Source organism: Panthera onca, chromosome C1, assembly GCF_046562875.1.
Source record: "Panthera onca isolate mPanOnc1 chromosome C1, mPanOnc1 haplotype 2, whole genome shotgun sequence".
NCBI lineage: Eukaryota > Metazoa > Chordata > Mammalia > Carnivora > Felidae > Panthera > Panthera onca.
In genome coordinates, this window is record NC_138346.1 from 64,308,162 (window position 1) to 64,330,828 (window position 22,667).

The 22,667-nt window shown below is 40.4% G+C and overlaps 1 protein-coding gene and 1 long non-coding RNA gene across 5 annotated transcripts in view; one reads left to right on the forward strand and one right to left on the reverse strand.

Moving 5' to 3' along the window:
• Positions 1–22,667, reverse strand: part of CERS6 (ceramide synthase 6) — a 325,119-nt gene that overhangs the window by 301,719 nt on the left and 733 nt on the right. The gene's annotated exons all lie outside the window — the stretch shown is intronic.
• LOC132672631 (uncharacterized) overlaps positions 21,328–22,667 on the forward strand; it is an 81,131-nt gene continuing 79,791 nt past the window's right edge. For both annotated transcript variants that reach the window (XR_013557277.1, XR_013557278.2), the window contains exons 1-2: positions 21,328–21,688; positions 22,182–22,362. This is a non-coding gene — a long non-coding RNA (uncharacterized LOC132672631). The remainder of the gene's footprint in view (positions 21,689–22,181; positions 22,363–22,667) is intronic.

The following is a 22,667-nucleotide window of genomic DNA, read 5'->3' on the forward strand; positions in this document are numbered from 1 at the left end:
TTCTGTGGAAGTGATGCTTCCTTCCTACCTGCTCTCTGCTACATATCGCCAGGGAGCCTGGCTCTCTAACCCCCTCCTTTTGCCCATGATTGTGTATGGGCTTTATTCTTGCCTGTCTTTTTGACATGGAATCCACAACCTGCCCTGGGCTTGTATACAGGCACTTATGTCCCCAACCAACTCTGTCTGGCTTATCTGAGGATTCCCACTTTCCATTTTATTCTGACTTTAATATATACCTACTCGTGCTATATCTCACCTCAAATTTACTGGCCCACACCCCAATACCACACAGTTGAAGCTGTCTTGTGAATCACAGGGGAGTATCTGGCTCTGAAAACTCTCAAGAGAGAAAACAAAAGTTCGACAGTGTTTCTATTCCTCCTTAACCTACACTTGACTGGGGTCCCAGACACCAGTTCCTCAAGCACATCAGAGGCTTTGGATACAGACCTGAGCAAATACAATGATAAAAAGTAAATAAAACACACGGATCTAAGAGCTCACATATCTGTCTTCTGATTCTAACTCTGCCACTGAACTCACACCACTGCATGATCTTGGGTGAGTCATTTTCCCTCCAGATCTGTTTTCTCATCTGTAAAGTTAAAGGATTTTGTAATCTCAAAGTTCTCTTCCAGCTATGAAATTCTGTATTGTATCCAACACAGGTAATAGTCAAATGAATTCTCAGTCATGTTTAAAGGCTTGAGAAATTATCTGCCGTTGCTAACTCCTATCATTTCTCCCTTCCACTAGCATGGGCAACTGAGACTCAATTATGTATTCTAAGGTCAAGACACTAGGGAAGATTCCCATACAAACTTTTATTCTACTAGTATATCTGAGCGAGCAAGTCAATGCTCCTGTTGATTAAAGCACTCTGAAAGACTCATCCATATCTTAAAGAAGCAGAATCCATTGGCTGAGTACCTACTATGAGCCAAGGATTTGGTTAAGCGTTTTATTGCAATTATCTCCAATCCTCACTATCTGAAAGGGTAATACGATCTCCATCTCACAGAATCAGAGATTCTTTAACTTGCCCAGAGTCACAGCTCCAATAAGTGGTGGGAGAATTCAAATGCCATAGGCTTTGGGCTGGCCCACTAGTGAAGATCTCAGTAAGCAAGTAACATGTCAGTCCTGGCTAAGGGTAATCAGAGCACACTAGCTGCCTATCATACATATTCATGTAGTAAAACTTTCTATTCCATTTAACAGTGTCTACACTGTACCCTTCTGAAAAAAATGGGAAGAAACAGATTCTCCTAGGAATCAAATTCTCATAAGCTTCAAATTTATTGTATGTGAGAAAAGAAAAGAAAGTCTGTAATAAAAAGTTATATATGTGTGTATATATGAAAAAGCATATGTACGTTGCATATGTCAAAACTCTAGTAAGACCAAAAATGTTGATGACCCTATCATTTTGAATAAGTAAACATAAAAATGGACTGAATAAAAATGAAGAGTAAATAATGGGAATTACAGAAATCATTTATTTTAACTCAGAGTTTTAAAATTCTGCCTTCTAGGGGTGCCTGGGTGGCTGAGCCAACTCAGTCAGTTGGCTAAGCTGACATCGGCTCAGGTCATGATCTTACAGTTTGTGCACCGGGGCCCCGCATCAGGCTCTGTGCTGAGAGCTCAGCGCCTGAAGCCTGCTTCAGATTCTGTGTCTCTCTCTCTCTGCCCCTTCCCTACTCATACTCTTGCCTCTGTCTCTCAAAAATAAATAAACATTGAAAAAAAAACTTTTTTAAAAACAACAGAGAAGAATTTTTGTTAAACATAGTAAATAAATGTTTTTTTAAATCTCTCAGCCCTCTTGAAATCCCAATAAAACAATAAAGAATAAACAAAGTAAACTTCTAAAAAGGACAAAAGACGGTAATAACAGATAAGATATCACCTCAAATTTTGGAAGATGGAAAGCAGACGAGTGAATGGCAACTGACCCAGCCAAGCAGAAACAGCTAAAGACTAACTGCCTGCTAATGGTGGGAGTCAAAGAAAGGCATCCCACTCTCTCACATGCACAAGAACCACCTGGTGATTCTGAGGCTGTTGATTCTGACTCAGCAGGTCTGGGCTGAGGCCTGAAGGGCTGCATGTCTAACAAACTCCCTTGTGATGTGGACAGAGGCTACTGGTCTGCTGTCTGTACTCTGAGTAGTGAGGCTTCACGGTACAGAATGCCAGAAACATTCAAAAACTGTAGGCACCAGATACTTCTGGAGGTTGTGGAGTAGAAGGACTAGTCCAGAGTCTGTACAAGGAATAGGTCAACCTTCAGATTTGGACCTCAACACAAGGTGACCGTTCTTGCCAGCAGAGGAGGGGGAGTTGACTCCTGGAGAGGTCAAGGTACAGAGGGTCTGACCTTGGGGACATTAAGCACAGTGACCAAAACCGGACTAAGTGAAAATCTGCAAACCAAATAGGACCTTCAGTTCCATTTCATTGCTCAGCCCTCAAAATGTGGGCAGCAGGCTCACAGCCTTCAGGCAAGTAGAAGGGCTGTTCTCGCTCAGGAGAAAGTACTCTAAAGGGAAAATAGTGATTACAAACTACATAAAAATTAAAATCTTCAGCCCAGAAAAAAAAATCATAATTAAAGTGAAAAGACATACTAAAAACATAAGAAATATTTACAATGTACATGAAAAGCAGCTAATTTATTTTTGCATAGAGAGCCTGTATAGATCAACAATCATCCCCCAAAAGACAAACACATCACATAATCCACAGAAAACTACAAACAAACAGCTTTAACCAGATGAAAGTGCCCTTAATTTTGCTTAAAAGTAAGGATAAATTGAAATGATACCATTTTTCACATGGTCAACTGGCAAACATTTGAAAATTCAGTTCCACGTTAGAAATTTTCCAAATTAGGAATTTCCTTATGAACAGACGCAGTCGCCTAGAAGAACTTGACAACACCTATCAAAATTCAGAATAACCCGGCAACTTCACACTAGCAGTTCATTCTTAAGTAATTCACACATTAACCAAAGACAAAGGTACAAAAACAGCCATTGTGGGGGTGGCTGGGTGGCTCAGTCAGTTAAGTGTCCAACTCTCGATCTCGGTTCTGGTCATGATCTCGTGCTTGGTGAGATTGAGCCCTACGTAGGGCTTGGCACTGATAGCAAGGAGCTCAGGTCATGATCTCAGGTTCGTGAGTTCAAGCCCCACATCAGATTCTGTCCTGCCAGCTCAGAGCCTGGATCCTACTTTGGATTCTGTGTCTCCCTTTCTCCCTGCCCCTCCCCTGCTTGCACTCGGTCTCTCAAAAAATGAAAATTTTTTGAAATGAAAAAAAAATATTAAAAAAGCCACTCTAGAGTGTCTTTCTTTTTAGACAAAAGATGCATGTTCAAGGACATTATGGAGATGCGTCATAATATCTGCAGTTTACTTCGCATATGCAAAAAAGAAAAAGAAAAAATAAAAATATAAAACGTTAATCACTGAATTTCAGGCAGTGAAAATAAGAATATTCATGGCATTATTTTCTTTAGCTTTTTGTGTGCTTGAACATTAGATAAAATAAAATAAAAAATTTTAACAACTGCCATTCTACAAGTATATGAACATACCCTTTCCCTAAACAGAAAGGCACAATGAGATTACACAGTAATCAGGAGGTAGGATACTATGGGCAGTCAGCTATACTGAAGAATATAACCAAGTTGTAGATTTAAAATCTTCTTTTAAGTTCTAGATTCTTAGTTACTTGTTGAATATTCTTTACTTATTATTTGCTGATTGGAAGTTTTTCTGCTAGAGAAGATAAATCATAAAGAAACTGCTCAGATAATAAATTATTAGGAAACTTCACACAAGGAGAGATTTCCCTCCTTCACAATTTCTTGCACAAGGTAATAACATTTACTATACCAGTAACTGCCTTTTATTTGTTGTAAAAGAATGTAACAAAAACTCACCATTCTGGTTAGCTAAGTAAGCCAAAGGGAATGAGTTGAAAAGGGTGTAAATATATGAAATAAAGATTTGTTAAAGAAATGGTTGCAGGGCGCCTGGGTGGCTCACTTGGTTAACGTTCCAACTTCGGCTCAGGTCACGATCTCACGGCTCATGAGTTTGAGCCCCACGTCCAGGCTCTGTGCTGACAGCTCAGAGCCTGGAGCCTGCTTCAGATTCTGTGTCTCCCCCTCTCTCTCTCTGCCCCTCTCCCACTAACACTCAAGAAATGGTTGCAATAGATGTCACAAAGTTCAAAATTACAAACTTGAGTGAATGTCTCATTGTATCTTATGATTATTATTCCCATTTCTCTGGTTAAAAAAAAATAAAGTGAGAAGGTCTTTTCATGATAGGTACTATTAAAACTCCTTCCCAGCCAGAGTCCCAATCTGCTGTTCTTTGGATATGCCATCATGTTAGAACAGCTGTTTTCTTTATAGATTAGGGCAGTTTGACAAAATTACTTCAAATCTGCAGCAGGTTACATCAGAACGGAGAGGTTTTTTCATTCAGTGTCGTGGAGATGATAAACTGATACAATTTTTCTTCAGAGGTGTTGGCAGCATTTATTAAAATTTTAACTTTGTACATCCTCTGACCCAGAAATTCTACTTCTATGTTAGTTTACAGAAATACACCTGAGTACAAATAATTCTGTACAAGAATGATGTTATAGCATTGTTTCTAATAGTGTTCATAGAAAAACAGTTAAATGAACCATGAAACACCCAAACAATGGCATCCTGTGCAATTATATTAAAAAGAATAAACTGGTTCTACATTCACCAACCTTAGAAAATCTTCAAGACATAATGTTAAGTATAAAAAAAAGTTTCAGAACAGGACTTAGAGTGTATCATTCATGTTTTAAACAAACTTTATACTTCCATGTGTGTTTGTGTGTGGGGGGGGTGGGGGGGGGTGTGTGGGTGTGTATAGGTAGGTAGGTAGGTAAATGCATTGAAAAAGTTCTGGAAAAATAAAACATGTCAACTGCTAATACTGGTCACATTTAGGGAAGAAAGATGAATTGAAAAAATAGTGAAAATGGAAAAATTATGCTCTTTTCTGCAATGGGAGTTTTCTTATGAGATTATAGACATAAAACACGAGGTAATTTTTTTAAATAATTTTTTAATGGAGTAAGAGATTTTATAATTTTAAATGTTTACAATGTTTCAAATACTGGTTGTTTTGTAGCATAATCATGTTAGACGCTGAAATATTTGAAAATCCACAAATTAAAATTAATGTTAGAAATTAACAAATAGTTACCACCAAGATAATACTGCACCAAGAGATTCATTGTATATTGTTAGTTTTACATTGCCAAAACACAGGAGGAAAAATTCAGAAGTCCCATTTAAAACTAGCATAAAAACCCCATTATCTCTAGCATGCATAATTTGGAAAAAACATTGTTACACTGGGGCACCTAGGTGACTCAGTTAAGTGTCTGACTTCAGCTCAGTCAGACTCTGTGCTGACAACTCAGAGCCTGGAGCCCACTTCAGATTCTCTCTCTCTCTCTCTCTGCCCCTCCCCTGCTTGTGCGCACTCTCTCTCTCTCTCTTTTCTATCAAAAATAAATAAACATCAAAAAAAATTTTTTTAAACACTGTTATACTACAGAGCTCAAAAAGGCTCTGGAAAACCATGTACCTCAAATTCAGTGCCATGGCCATCTGAATATTTCAGACTCATGAAACAGAAGTCACAGAATACTGAAGATTTCACCAATGAAACATTCTTTTTAAAGAAAACCATTCAATTGTGCTAGGAATCCAAAAACAATAAGAGATTTTAGCAAGCTGATTTTATGGTACCCCCTCCTTTACAGAAATAAGCAGAATAAAATCCAGTATTTTCTGTGTGTTGACTAACAGGTATGTGTAGGACCTAGCACAACCCAGGCATAATAATCACAAAATAAAAGATTAGAACGCAAATGAAAAAGAATTACTCACAGGAACACAGGTCTTCAAACAAAAATTTTATAGACATTTCAAGTCACATGATCACCCTTCAAAAAAAAAAGTCAAAGAAGAGGGGCACTTATGAGGCTCAGTCAGTTGGGCATCTGACTTCGGCTTAGGTCATGATCTCGTGGCTCATGGGTTCCAGCCCTACATTGGGCTCTGTGCTGACAGCTCAGAGCCTGCAGCCTGTTTTGGATTGTGTCTCCCTCTCTCTCTGCCCCTCCCCTGCTCACACTCTGTCTCTCTCTCAAAAATAAACATTAAAAAAAAAGTCAAAGAAGAGATATTAGGGTTCAGAGAAGTAATTATAAAACTACCAAAAATATTGCCAATGGAAATAGCCAGAGAAGAGAAGGTAAAGATTAAGAAAAGGTTAAGCAATATGAACAGCAATGGAATAAAAAGGATAAACACGAATGAAAGAGACACCTGGCATACAGGCTAGAGGGAAATGAATAAAACCACATGGAAAAAAAATATTAAAATGATTATAGCGAAGATGGTGAAAAGCAGACTAAAGAAATCTAACGTAATTGGCATTTGTAAGAAGAGAGATGAAGAAATGGAATAAAAAATATAGCCAAAGATGGACTTAACTAAGAAAAATTTAGATTAAAAGTTATATGCCTTTAGGGTGAGTATAATGTTTTTTTAAAGTTTTTAATTATTTTGAGAGGGTGAGGGAGGAGAAAAAGAGGAAGGGAGAGAGAGATACCAAGCAGGCTCTACACTGTCAGCACAGAGCCTGGTGCAGGGCTTGATCTCATGAACCATGAGATCATGACCTGAGCCAAAACCAAGAGTCTGACGCTTAACCTACTGAGCAACCCACGCATCCCAGGGTAAGTATAATTTTTAAAATATGAACAAAGCAAGTCTTAAAGATATTATTTTCAAAACAAACACAGTGTTTCTAGATCATAATTACTTAGTATTCAAAATACATAGCTTTTTCAAATCCCAAGTACGTGATAGCTCTGATCTTCTTGTCTCAAACTACTAATCTCAAACTTTCCACAACTAAGGAACAGGAGACAGAAGCACTTCAACAAACTTATTCACCTATCCCCTGCTTAACATCCTTAATGTGTTCTTAAAAACAGGATGTAAAGATACTGTATTTATGTCCCTTTATTAATGCCTATCCTTATAAAACATTCTCACTAACTTTAAGGTGGGAAGGAAAAGGGATGTTTTGACTATGGTTCTGTCACTTTCTCACATGCACTTCTTGTTCCTTTCTAAATAATTTCTTTAATTTATTAAATTTTATAACCAAATACTAATCAGATCTTGCATGTGAACACACATGTATCCAAGCACATGCACAAACTTAACAGAAAGATGGTTTCACATGTGATGTCAAGTGCCAACATTCCTTCATAAGGAATGTATGACCTTAAGTGGAATAATGGGTTTTGATGCATGGGTTAGGAATTAAGGTTGCCTTGGGAGGCAACCCACAAGAGACTCTTAAATACAGAGAACAAACTGAGGGTGGATAGGGGGAGGGGAAAATGGGTGATGGGCACTGAGGAGGGCACATGTTGGGATGAGCACTGGGTGTTTGTTGTATGTAAGCCAATTTGACAATAAACCGTATTTTTAAAAAAAGGAATTAAGGTGGCCTTTTATCTTTACAATGCAAATAATGTTTCCCTCATTTATAAAAATAGGTAAAAAAAAAAAACTAATAAGGAGGTTTAGTACTGATAATACTGCCCCAAAATTTGGGTGCTAATGATGTTGTTTCTTGATCTGGGTTCCGATAATAAGTACATAAGTGTATCATTCACTTTGTTGTGATAATCCAATAAACTGTACATGTAGCTGTGCTTTCGTGTGTGTTACAGAATAAAGGTCTGTTTCAGGAAATATAAAGCACTTTTCGAACAATGCCATATGATTGCACGTTTGAGTGCTGGAGTTACTAACGGGTATTTGCTGAACGAGGGGTCTACCAAGATGGAATTTTAAGGCAAAGTCAGGGTTCTGTGCTCCCTTTTGTTGTACACACATGGCAGCTCTCTCCACAAATCTAAACACTAAAGACTGTGGTTAGTTTCACCTGCAAAATAAATAAGTATCATCTGTGCCAACTCCCAAAATGTATCACCATACACTGTGCACCTCAGCAGTCCCCATTCAGAGCAGCTCCCTGCCTCTTTGAGGTTGGCTTTTTAAGACAATAAGAAGTTTCTAGTAGCTAAATGCACCCAATTCAGAAAAGCTTTAGACAAATCTGAAAGAACTGACATTCCTTAGATGTGATCCCTGAGTACAGAAATTAGACATAGGCTGGAAAACGGAATGGAGGCTGATGGAGAGAAAGCCTAACCAGGTTTGGTTCTATTTTTAATGGAACATGTTTATCATCTTCAACTATAAAAAGGGAAAACTGCTTGCCAAACAATAATCCACTGTTCTACAATTGTGGAACCTAACCAATTTGATTTCTTTTTTTTTTTAATCAGAAAAAAAAGCCTAAAACCATTCAGTGATTTTTTAAAACAAAAAGAACATTTAATCCATATTATTTGTTGCATATTTTAACACTAAAAAATTAAATTTAATTAAATTAGTAAAGTACAAGCTGATAGTGCTCATTAACTATCCTTCTAAATGGACTTGGCCCAAACTTGCTGTGGCCCTGGGAAATGCAAGAATAACAGAACAGCTGGTAACACAGGGCTCAGGACCAAAAAGGTAAGGGGGTCAACCAATCAAGAGATTCAGTTTATGCAGGCTACCTTAGATTTGAACACAGAGTAGGGTCTAAGCAAGAGGAAGAGTCAAACAGAAGACATGGAAGCACTAAGCAAAAAGGAGGTAGAAGTTCAAAGGAGTGAGAGGCTGTGGTAAGTTGGAGACTAGGTGCCCTCTGCCTGATCTTACAAGGCTTGACTCTGCGTCCAGGTGTAAACGGGTCCTGACACTGCAAGCCTGTCCACCTGCTTACCTACCCTCCAAGCAAGGCAATGTCCGAGCACCGGCATCTTTTTAACACTTCCCTTGTTCAACTCTTAACATATAATTCACAGCAATATTTATTTCAGGAGCCCAGTTATCTCAAATAAACCACAGGCACCTAACACTAGCAAAAGGAAGCATTCCACAGCGTAAAACTCAACACCACCATGCACATAAAATACATACACAGAAAACCACTTGACTGCCTGAGCACTCCTTAGAAATAACTGCTGGTTAAAAACCACCACTTGTGCATCTATTTTTATCCTCTTCCCCAGTCCCTGTACAATCCTGCAGGCAGCCATTTAAGTGTGGGTGGAAGTGGGAGGAAAACAAAAGCGTGGGTATGGTCTCAGTGGTTCAGGAGAATGTGCTCAGGAGGAACCACCACACCAAGAGCTGGCCCTGGGTGTCTGCACACTTGAGTTCTGCCCTCTGGAGCACCAACCCACACTTAATGGGGAGCCCTTCAATCACCTTTATAAAAAAAAAGCCATCAGGGACGCCTGGTGGCTCAGTCAGTTAGGTGTCCGACTCCAGCTCAGGTCATGATCTCAGGGTTCGTGGGTTCGAGCCCCGCGTCGGGCTCTGTACTGCCAGCTCGGAGCCTGGAGCCTTCGGATTCTGCATCTCACTCTCTCTCTGCCCCTCCCCTGCTCATGCTCTGTCTTTCAAAGATGAATAAAATCGTTAAAAAGAAAATTAAAAAGAAAAGCCACGAAATGTGGTCCACTGACAGTGGGCAGGCAGTACATCTCAATCACCAGAGAATCTTCTTCCCACCACTACCCTCATTCACCCTCAGGGAGAGCCAGAGTAGCCATTATCATTGTGAAATCACCCGCTGCTGATGACCAGACCACCCTCCGCTGATAACAGGGCCAATGATCAGGTGGGGTGAACAACTGTTCCAGCTTCATCTGGACGGAGGTGTTTCCTGGGACAGCCACAAGTAAACTGAAACCAGCTGATCACTGGACTTTGGCACCGTGGCAGTTCAGAGCAGCCAGGTTCTGCCAGGACCTTGGGTGGATGGCACAGGCCAAGTCGCTTCATCTCTACAGGCTTCAGGATCCCAATATATAAAGTGGGAGGTGAAGCTTTGTAGCTGGGCCAGTATTTCTCAAAGTGTGGTTTTCAGAACATCTGTGCCCTAAAACAGCATCTGGCAGTGGTGTTTCCAGAGGCTGGGGGAAGGGCTAGTGGTAGGAGCAGCGTGCCCTGGTGAGGAGGGTGTTTTTACACTCTCCCAGTCTATGTTTAGAATTGGCTTCACATGGTGCTAATAAAAAGCAGACCAACTTTCAGTCAATTTTGTTTTTTTTTTTAATCTAGAGGTATTGCACCTCCTCATTGCATGTACCCCCTAACTGCACACACCTGGGTCAGACTACCTCCCCACCATCCCCTACTTTGGTACATCACTGGTGTGACGCACAATAGACTCATATTTTTAAGTGAATGAGTTTTCAATTTCCTTTCTAAGTAGAAAGTCTATGGCTCTATTAAACTACTACCGAATTAAAATAGAAGCAGTTTTGGGTAATTTGTCATTCTACAGCATTGTGGTTTCATCTTTGCCTTACTTCCTCCTTTAAAAGGCAAACCCACCACAAATGTCATATTTGATCATCCTAAGATATCTTCCATCAATGCCTAAAAAAATTTACAGGCTTGTTCAACGATTTACACAGCAAACTACTTATGAGTTATTTTTCAGCTGTGCAGAGCTAACAAGGTGCCTGAAGTGGAAAGCAGCCTCAAAGGCCTTCTAAATGAATTTGGTCAGGCGAGGTTAGCCACATTCACACCAATGGAAGTTAAAATCTGGGGTGGCTGGTTTCTCTTACAGAAAAAATAATGTATTTATTATTTTTCAGCCCATTTTGAATGTCATTTTCATAAATACGATCCCAGGGATGCTACACTGAATGTTTCTCTTAAGGATCAAATTAAGATAATCCACTAGGCTTAAAATTCTGGAAGAAATTGATAATTAGTCTCAAGGCTTTCCTTTTTCTGGGAGGCTCTTACTAGGAAAAAATATATATTTCTGAGCCATCTAAATATTAACATACAATCTCAGCAAAGTGCATTACATGAGTGTGAGGTAGAGAAGGCCTAGTTCTTCACTAAGTTGCTAAGGGTTGTTTTCTGCTAACTACAATTAGAAGTATCAGAATTTTCCTTGGAGGGGAAGAAAGAGAGAGACAAGGACAGAGACAGAGGAGGAGAAGATATGAGGGAAAGTAAACCCAAACCCAAACCCAAACAGTAAAAAGCAGGTATGTCTATCATACGTGTTCATGCCAGTAAAGGGGTTCAGAGATCTTATTTTAAAAAAAAAAAAAAATTTAACGTTTATTTTTGAGGGAGGGGGGAGAGAGAGACAGAGACATAGAATCCCAAGCAGGCTCCAGGCTCTGAGCTGTCAGCACAGAGCTCGAACTCAAGAGCTGTGAGATCATGACCTGAGCTGATATTGGACGCTCAACCAACTGGGCCACCCAGGTGCCCCGAGGGTTTCAGAATTCTAATGATAAAGCCTCATTTCTGGAAATCAGGATTCCAACAATCAGAAAGTGACTTGGGGGTTGGGGGGCAGGACCTTGTGTGTACCTTGAATAAACCTAAAGAATCAGGAAACACTACGTCCGTAAACTAGGCAATGCTCTAAACACAATGCATGCGTTATCTCATCTAATCTTCACAGCCCTAGGAGTTGAAAACAGCACGGAGAGATGAAGTAATTTGCTCCTAGATCTTCAGCTGTAGGTGGCATGGCCAGAATTCAGCTCAGGTCCTCAAATCAATAGAAACGGCCAAATTGATGTTTGCCATTACCAATATCTGAATACCCAATCAATTTTCCTTTGAGTGTATGTGCAATAAAAAAGGACCATCGGGGCCAGATGGGACAGTGGGGGACAGACTGGCATACTTGCCTAAGGCATCCCTCCCCTGAAAGGCAGCTTCCTGTGAAAACTCTAACCAGAGTCAGAGTTGTCTCTCTCTAACCAGAGAAAGACCATGTTCCTGGGCCTTCTCCAAAGGCACAACCCCCGGAGAAAGCTTCAGGCTCCAAGTGGTACAAAGCTGCCCATCACCTGTCTAAAATCCCACCATTAGACATAGTTTTCTGTCCCCAAATACAAACAAATCACTGGCCTAAAATCCGCATCAATATTAACAGTTGAGAAGAAGAGGCTAAGAAGCATTCTCCTCCCTAAATAGGCATAGTGCTGATGGGATTAGGGCTCCAATGCCTGGGTAAAACCCGAAATAATTACTCTTCAACAGAACACGTAAATCCTCCAGTTTCAGGAACACATATATAAACAAGTCCTACTGCCCCCACGAACTGCACTCTCTCCCTACCTCTCAACCGCCCCCCTCAACACACCTAACACATGAAATCACATCTCAGAGCATTACTTCTCAAGTAGGTACTAAATACTGTATTATGGTATCAATTATTTTTTATACAACGTGTATTTTTAAGAACCAGTGTTTACTGAGCCCCCTTTAAATGGATTTTCACAGTCCTCCAAAATCACAAAGTAGGTATACTCCCCATTTTACAAGTAAAGACATCAAATTTCAGAAGGTATGCCGTCTGCTACTACATAGCTGATAAACGGCAGGGGGTGCATTTTAACCCAAGTTTCACAGTCTCTGTGATATCTCATCCATTTTCCTTTTAATTCTAGGAATTAGGGATATACATCTGTAATCAGCTGCAAAAAATGTACAAAACAGTAACAATTTAAATGTACTGTCACCCTTGAGTCTACCCACACACTCAAAAATAAACACACCCTCTGACACATAAAGCCCTTATACTCTCTTATCTCTATGTAGCCTCAGTGACCGATTGCTGGGTTCTCAATTTCCCTTCACTCAAGCTATTGTGTCCCAAACTGCCACTCTGCTTAAACCACTGAGTCACTACATTCTGCTTTGAAATGGTGATCTATGAAGACAAGATCTACAGAGCCACTTAGACTAGCTGGCAGCTTTTACTCAGATACTTGCCAAAGTGTCCCTAGGCAAGACTTTACATGGTTTTCTCTATCCCCTCCCGTCACACTTAACACTGTGCTCCTCCTGTGCTCTCAAGTCCTCCTTGTGTTTTTAAAGGTACAAGTGATGAGAAGAAAGGAAAGAGAGGAGAGAGGGAGAAAGAGGAAGAGAGAGGGGAGGGGAGAGACCATCTCAATCACAGCTTCAGGACAGCAACAATAGCTTTCTAACCTGAAAACCTCAAAGATAAGATGTGACTTTTATGTAGACCCTGGCATGTTATTCCTGGGTCACTGTGTGAACGAGCTTACCTAGTAAAGGAATGAATGCATCCTTCCTGTAATGAAAAACCATTTGTGTATCTTTAACTCCACCCCTGCCAAAACAAGCCACACAATCCAATACTGAGGTAATAAAAGCAAAAGCAGGAATGGGAAGCAGGAGTGGTTCAAGAGAAGTCCACTGTGAAGGCTAGTGCTGAGGGGAAAAACATTCTCCTTAAAACAAAAAACAAACAAACAAAAAAAAAAACCTGTCCCAAATATTTTCGGAGATAAATTATGGGAAGCAGTGTTTTGTACAAAAAAGACCAAACATTTGCACAAACTTTGAAAACTACTTTTCAATAATATGAACCTGCCAATGCTTACTATCAATTACCTTATAGTACACAGCATTTGAGTAAAACCATGTTCAGATTTTTGAGTATTTAAATCATTTGCTTACAAAATGGGTATAAATTTATTCTTATTTTTTTTAGTAGGCTTCATGTTCAGCACGAAGCCCAACACAGGGCTTGAACTCATGACCCCGAGATCAAGAACCTGAGCTGAGATCAAGAGTCAGATGTATAACCAACTAAGCCACCCAGGCACCTCTAACATGGCTATAAATTTAAAATGACAGAGAAGAGTGTCAGATCTGATCTTCCACAGAAAAGCTTCCATAGGATATGTCTGTGGCCCAGGCCACTCGCCTTACTAGAATTTTATCCTATCATCCTGGTTTGCTTTAAGTGGATTGTGAACTCACTAGAATGCCTTTAATCCTAGGGCTGTATCCTCTGAAACTGTGCAGTAGGCTTTTCTAAAGACACTGTATTCACTTCTGTACCTGCCATTTTACTATTATTAAATTGTCATATTAACACACAGACTGAAGAAAGTTGTTTGGTTGAAGGACCTCCCCAAAAGGCCCGGGTACGTAAGAGCTCTCTGGACTTTAACCTCCCTTCCATCACCCCTCACCTCCCACCAAACCATTCCAGATGATTCTGGAGAGAAGGGCTCTCCTAGACCACAAACGGGTTATGTATTTTAAAAGAAAACAAACCCAGGAACAAAACAGTGCTTGATGAAACTGAGATCAAGAGGACTAGAAATCTGTCAAACCTAGAAAATGAAACCAGTTATTTCTAGTAAGTGACCTTTTTAAGTCAGTGAACCTTTACATTTTTATTATTTTTAGTTGTGGTAAAATACACATAAAATTTACCATCTTAACCATTTTTAAGTGTGCACTTGCATCAAGCACACTCACACGGAGCAACCATCACTGCCAATCTAATCCATCTCCAGAACTCCTTTCATCTTGCAAACACAAAACTCTACACCTATGAAACATTAACTCGTCATTTCTGCCTCTCTTCAGCCCCTGGCCACCATTCCACTTACTGTCTCTATGACTCTGACTACCCTAGGTACTTCATATAAGTGTGATCATACGGCGTGTCTGTTTGTGACCGATTCATTCCACTTAGCATAATGTCCTTAAGGTTCATCCACGCTGTAGCATGTGTCAGAATTCCTTCATTTTTAGGGCTGACTGATGTTTTACTGAATGGACGTACCACACTTTGTTTATCCATTCATGTGTCAATACACTAGGGTTGTTTCTACCCTTTGGCTATTGTGAATAATGTTGCTAAGAGTGCAAGTGTGCAAATATCTCTTTGAAACTCTGCCTTCGATTCTTTGGGGCATGTGTCAGAAGCGGAATTATATGGTAATTCTATTTTTACTTTTCTGAGGACATTCCGTATTGTTTTCTATAGCGGCTGTACACTTCCCACCAACAATGCACAGGGTTCCAATTCCTCTACATCCTCACCAACATCTGTCTTCCCTTCTTTCTTTTTTTTATTTTTTATTTTTCCTGATAGTGGCCATCCTAATGGGTATGAGGTGGTATCTCACTGTGCTTTCGATTTGTATTTCCCTAACGATTAGTGTCTAATAAGTCACTTTCAACCAAACGTTCAGAGAAACAATATAAGAGTTTAGCTCTATCTATGAGTTTCCTTAATAAAAACCCATTCTCTCTGAATTCCTCAACCTTCCTCCCAGCCCTTTCTTTATGCCTCATTCTCCATAATAAAATCAGGATATTATCCCACTTCATCCTCTTGACTGCATCCCTTCCACTGTGTGGAAGAATCTGAGAAGCTTCCTGCCTGATGATGAATACTCAGGTTGTGGGCGAGAGGCTGAAAGCAGAAAGGAGTAAGAGTATAAACAAGACCATTCTGCACTAAAACAAAAAAAAAATTCAAAGGCCACCACTTTCCTACCAAAAAAGTTGGAAGGTTCATCCCAATAAAAAAACACACACAAGTTCACAGAAAATGAAATACAAATGATTAGTAAATATTTGAAATAACATAATGAATAACATAAAAACATACTCACATTACAGCAGTAACTTTTTTTCAGCTTGCAAAGCAAAAATTTCCTCAAATGATAATACTTTGGATGCTGATAAGGAAGTGCAAATGGATATTATTTTTCTGGACACCAATTTCGCCATTTGTATCTATCAAGAACACTAAGATATTTACCATTTTGGGCTTAGAAATGCCACTTCTAAGAAACATTACTTAGGAAGTCATCAGGAGTTGGAAGATTTACATACACAAACTGGAAACAGTCTATTATGTCCAACAACAATATGCAGACTAGTTAAAGGAATCATGGTACATATACAATGTGATCTCGCCTGTTCGGGATTTTCTCTCTCTCTCTCTCTCTCTCTCTCTCTCTGTCTCTCTTCCTCTGCCTCCTTCCCCCTCACTCTCTCTTTAAAATAAAATAAAAATTTTAAGAAAATTTTAAAAATCACCAAAATTATTAGGAGATCAAGAAACCTGGTTCCAAATGCTTACCTTGCTATTTTAAGCTATGGTGAGCTAGGTATATTTCCTAAATTCTCAACTCTTAGTGTCATCTGTAAAATATTGGGAAAATTAGTATCAACCTCACAGGATTTAGGAAAGGATTAAATAAGTAGACCATGCAAAGTAAGAAGCTCATTTTAGGAAATACATATCAGTTGTTATTACTACTTTCAAAATTAAAATTAAAAAGTTATTGATTAAAAGCCGCAGTCATTTTCAATAGTCAAACATAAGAAAAAAGACAGTGAGCACCAAGTCAACTTCAGACTGTGTGCCCTGGCAATCAACCATCCACAGCAGTACTAATGAACAACCCCAAAAGAAACGGTGAAAATCACCATTTCGTGTTCAATCAAGCAGAAGCAAAGGTGTACGATGTCAATGAAAATTATGACAGCAGGTAAGAGTGACAAGAGGCTGCGAGATTATTCTTTTAAAGGGGAGGATAAAAGACCAAAGGATAAAATCTTAGTTAGGAATAAAGGTTCTCAGGGCATCGCTGGAAGGATCTTCGTGCTATGAGAAGCCATCTTGTTTACACTTATTTTTATAAATAAATTTCTTAAAAAAGAGGGGCACCTGGGTGGCTCAGTTGGTTGAGCATCCAACTTCGGCTCACGTCATGATCTCTCAGTGTGTGGGCTCACACCCCGCGTCGGGCTCTGTGCTGACAGCTCAGAGCCTGGAACCTGCTTCAGATTCTGTGTCTCCCTCTCTCTCTGCCCCTTCCGCCACTCACTCTCTGTCTCTCTTTGTCTCTCTCTCTCAAAAATAAATAAACATTAAAAAAATTTTTAAAGAAATAAAATGACCCCCCTAGAAACATTAAATGATACAACTAGTTACCGGCAAACAAAATCTGGAACCCCAATATCCTGACTCAAAAGTATCTACAAAATTAACTTATCAAATGAAGGTGGGAGGGGGGAAAAACAGTAAAATTTTGAGAGTCGTAACTCTGTAAGAAAATCTAGCTTGGCCTGGTGATAGGAAAAGGAATTTAAGCACATGTAATAAACACTTAACAATCTTCTATGTACAAAATGGTCCTAGATTCTCATGCTCACCAACGAAGTGTGAACAGTGCCTGAGGGCAGTGCAGTGATCTCCAAATAAGCCATGGAACAGGTTTGCTGATGGAAGAAATTCACTTTAAACCTTATTTCCTTTCCACTGACACCTGCCTTTCCCCATCACAGAAGCGAAACCACTTACAAATGAGGATCCAGCAGAAAAAAATGTAACCCTGTCCATGAAGACACTTTCGGCAGTAAAGTCATAAGTGAACTCAAAGTGCTAGTGTCATTAATCCTTGATGGCATTAAATCATTTGTAATAATTTGCAGTTTTCTTACCTGCTTTCCTCACCATCCTAAGGCACTGTCCATTAAAAGTAACGTGATGTTTTTTATCCATAAAGCAATCTACTACAAATAGCTAAAGGATTGCACCCTACAAATGCAAACCTTTTATTCTGCAAGATGAGAAAGCTGTACTACAGGTCTGCAAATACAGTCCCTTTGATTTCAGGTTGTTTTCCAACAGAGCAGCCATTGTAATCCAATTTTCCTTTCCCAGTCACTAATTGTAGGAGGCAACCTATTACTTCTGACACCGACTCTTCCCCTAACACCAGTCCAGCAAAGCAGGGATCCATAGTTTTAATCTGAATCACACCATACTGAACAAGGAAAACAGGTACATTTAGAGAGTTAAATGTCCAACGTTGACTGCACGAAAGGGACTTTTCGTATGCAAACTGTTACCAAATATTCTGTGTTGGTCCATTCAGGCAGCTATATCAAAATACTATAGTCTGGGCGGCTTATAAACAACAGAAAATTATTTTTCAGTTTTGGAGACTGGGAGGTCCAAGATCGAGGCACTAGCAGATTTGGGATGTGGTGAGAATAACCCAGGTTCACAGAGAGCCATCTTTTTATTGTGTCCTCAAATGGCTGAAGAGGCAAGGAGCTCTCTGGGCCTTTTTTATAAGGGCACTAACCCTATTCACAAAGGCCACCCTCATGGCCTAATCACCTCCCAAAGTCCCCACCTCCTAATACCATCCCCTTGGCGTTTAGGATTGCAACATATGAATTTTGAGGGACAGAAACATCCAGGCCACCGCAAACTCTTTCAAAATATATCAGAAGACATCCAGTCTCTTCATTACAAGGGACTTTACAGGAACAACCTTCAGAAATCAAATTCACCTGACACACCGCTTTTTCCTGGCGGACATTCACTCACACCTCCCCTCTCGCCTCTAACCATCAGGTCAGGAATACTTTCTTATTCATATTCCTTCCCCCCTCCCCCTTCACCTCCCCTTCTCTTCCCTTCCAGGACCTTACCCAGGGCTCCTAGCAAGGTAAAGACATAAGGAAATCAGTAAGAAAAAGCCCATTGGCCAGACCTTCCCTCTGACACTAATGAGACACTATTGTTTCTTGAAGGTTTGAGGGCAGCAGGTCTTTTAAGTGAATGAGCCAGGTGAGACCGGTGTCAGCCTCCTGGAAAATGACAGTTCTCTCATAGCTTGGCACTTTGAGAGCCAACCTGACAGGGATGAGTTTTTCATTTATTATCTGGTCATCACAAGAGGTGTCAGGTCTACTCTAGGGTCCACCGAAATTCGGTCTGAGGAAAGAGAGCAACTGATTTCTCTAAGAATCTTCTTTGCTGATTATTCTGAAATATGGTAGTTTTTTTGGAGCACAAATGATAACAGTCCAAATAATTCTTTTCATTCAAATCATAATTGAAAAAATACAAGAAAGAAACCATTGGCTAAAATACTTGTATGAAAAAAATCTCTTTATTCTTAGACAACTAATTTCTACCTGCAAAAAATGACTTTTAGCCTGCGCAGAGTTTCATGAGATAGTAATTTATAGCAATATATTTTAACAAGTGAATCTGGAAGAAGTACTTATTATAATTCCAGAGAAGGGCTCACTAAGCCTAAACAAGCATTAAATCAAGAAAATTCATAAAATATATGATAATGTTACATTATATTTTTTAATGTTTATTTATTTTTGAGAGAGACAGAATGCGAGTGGATTGGGACAGAGAAAGAGGGAGGCACAGAATCTGAAACAGGCTCCAGGCTCCGAGCGGTCAGCACAGAGCCTGACGTGGGGCTCGAACTCACGAGCGGTGAGATCATGACCTGAGCCGAAGTCGGACGCTCAACCGACTGAGCCACCCGGGCACCCCAATAATGTTACATTATTAAATAATATTTTGGTCATGGTGTGCACTGAGTAATGTGTGGAACTGTTGAATCACTATATTGTACACCTGAAACTAATATAATACTGTTAACTATACTGAAATTAAATTTTTTTAATTTAAAATAATAAATATTACTTTGTTCCTTGTCATCAAGCCAACAACATAATATAACGGTATACCCTACAATTTTCATTCTAGGAGAAACCATGAAGTTTTGTTTTTTTTGTTTTTTGTTTTTTTTTTTTAACAACAGATCTTTTACTTTGTCAATCAAGTAATATCTATAATGGTCCTGCTGGTCCTACCGAGGGTTAAGTGCAGTACAAAGGCAATGCTAAAAACCACCCAGCTTTGGACTATTCACAGATTCAGTCGAAAGTCACTGAATTTAGCCTGCTCCATTTTTAACCAACCATGCTGAGTGTCCATATTGTTGCCCATATGGTACCATAACACGGTATCATTCTGGCCACCAATGCCTCCACTGTCAACACCCCAACAGTGGTGTGCAAACAAAAAAATAAGCCTGTTTAATGGAGCAAAGCTCAATCCACTCTATTCCTTAGTGTTTCTCTTTATGGAGAGAAAAACATAAGTCTGAGGAGAACGTATTCAAATTCACAATTTGGGCCTCAACAAGTGCATTACAGACCCTATTTAATGGAAATAAAGATCTTGGATAATCAGGTATTTCAGAGATATGTTCTCAGCTTCGAAATAAGTAACAACAGAAGCATAAAAAGAATAGAATCCTGAAAAATAAAAATGAAAAGTAAATTTTTAAAAATACTTGTTTATTTATTTAAGTAATCTCTAACCCAACATGAAGCTCAAACTCACTACCCCAAGATCAAGAGTTGCATGCTCCTCTGGCTGAATCATCCAAGCGCCCCAAAAATGAAAAATAAATTTTAAGAAAAGGAAGAGAATCTGGAGGGAATTATTTCTATTACAAAGGCATTTCATTTTGTAAAGGGACTCACAACAGGCTTCTTTAAATCATGCTATACATTACAGAATACAGCAAAAGAAAGATTTAAGTACACCATGTTAGAAGAGGACAGAAAGTGAGTCATATCACGAATAACAATATCAGCTGATTCAAATTCAGGCCCTTGGTGGTTGCTGAGACGAAGGCCACAAGCTGGATACCAGAATGGGCTCCTTAGGTGTGAGGAGAGGAGAAACATGCACAACTTGTAATTCTGGTCGCAATTATATACTTGGATTTTCAGGGAACTGAGAGTCTGAATGGTTAAGACAGGGCGGTCGCCACTATAGAAACAAAGTAGACATCCTTCCAAGAGTCAGTATAGCATCCTGTGGTATATGGGCCATACTGGAGTATTCTTCTGAACATCAATCGCAAACTCTCAGTTTGCCATGAAATTCACTTCTACGTGAACCAACGGCCTGAAAGTAACTGAAAAACTCTCTGCATTACAATATGACGACATTTGCTGAGACTGATAGTTGAAAGCAGCTGACCCTTTTGTACAAAGTCTAAGTCCAGTCAAGAGATTACACAAAGGAAGAAAAAACTGTCCAGGAAGAAGAATAACAAACTTCCAGTTTTCAACTTAAATTACATTTGTTTTTAGATTTTGGTTTTTTGTTTTTTTTTAAGGCAGAGAAAGTTTAAGTACAAAACCAAATTTATTTTTTTCCAATCTAAAGAACTTGGAATCAGCTTTCTGCACAAAGGTCGTTAGCTGACATGCTTTTGTTATCCAAAACGTTAAGACTACACCTCTTTCAAATGCATTACCTGACTACAAGTGAGCCCGTCCAGAATTGATCAGATGTTCTTACGCAATGGTGTGTGGAGCCCCTACTAAGTATCAATCAGTACAGAACTCCTGCAGGTCCCGAGAGGCTGTTTTTGAAGAGATTGCGAAGTTAGATAGCAGTTCCTATTTTCTGTAAGTAAACATCTGCTGTAGAAGCAACTCCAAACCTACAAACACACCCACTTTTTCACAGTACGCCTCAGCGCTAGATAGACCTCAGTGAGGTATCTGCGCTGGATTGCAGTCATTTTAAAATACGTCTTTAAATCTGTTCCTTCGTGCATTTCAATCTCTGCATGTGAACCGGCGGCTTGGTTCACAAGCAACAGTTATCGCCCGCTGAAAAACACACCTTCCTTAAACAAAAGATACTTTTTGTTCCCACGAAGCTTTTTCTGCTGCCATACCCAGCAACAAATGACACAAAAGACAAACTCCGCCATCCTCAAGAGTGGTGTCAGGCAAACAGAAACAGCAAACAAAATAACAGCAAAAGCTTCAGAAACAAAACCAAGGTGAGTTGGGGGTAGGAGAAGAGTGGTGGAGTGGACGTGGGAAATGGGGTATAAACTCCATCATCTGAGGAATTCAGCCTCACCGATGAATGGGGGGCGGAGAGAGGAGAGGAAGGGGAGGCGAGGTTCTCAGTAGAGGAAAACAAGTGTGTGCCGCTGTCCTGCTTTTGTTTCAATAGCACCCGGAGAGTGCACAGCACACAAAATCGAGTTTTGTGACTAAGACTGATTGAATGAGAGTAACACAAGTTTGTTCGGGACACAGTGGGGCCACTCAACCAAATCCGGAAATTATACAAACGATAAGTAACAACTCCTTAAAATGTTTTAAGTGCGTTTGGCACAAAAGTTTATGGTTATTCACAGGAAGCATCTTATCAATTTAATATCACCACGTTGCAGGCTGTGCACCCGTCTCGTCATAATCTTTTAAGAAAACCGCTAATGACCCGGAGTGCTGGAAGCCTAAAAACTGTTGTTATCTATCTCCCAGGACTGTGGGCCTGATAGCGTCACGAGTAGAAACCAACTAGCGGCCAGAAGCCCAGGAGTCCCCGGCGAATCGTTCCGAAGCACAGTCCCCACAATCCGCGTGCTTGGGCGAAAGGACTGGAGGTGTGTGCGCGGTCCCTCCGCCCTCCGGGCCGCGCGTCCGCAGCGCTCCAGGCTGTCAGGTGGGTGGCGACGAGCCTCGGGCGGGAGCCCTGCCCGGCAGCGCGGCCGCCCGCGGGGCGCACAGGGGCCAACCCCTCCGAGTGCGCCGCGTCCCGAGGCCGCCGGGCGCTCACCTTTGTTCGCCGGCGCTCGCGGCCGGGAGAGAGCGGGCCCAGGAGGAGTGCGGGGGGCGACCCCAACGCTCCACGGCCCCTCCCCGGCGCCCCGGAGGAAATCCGTAGGCTAGCCAGATCCTCCCTGGCGCCCCGAACGGCAGCCGGGCTGAAGGGTCAGCAACCCCTTCCCCGAACACAAAGGTTGGAGG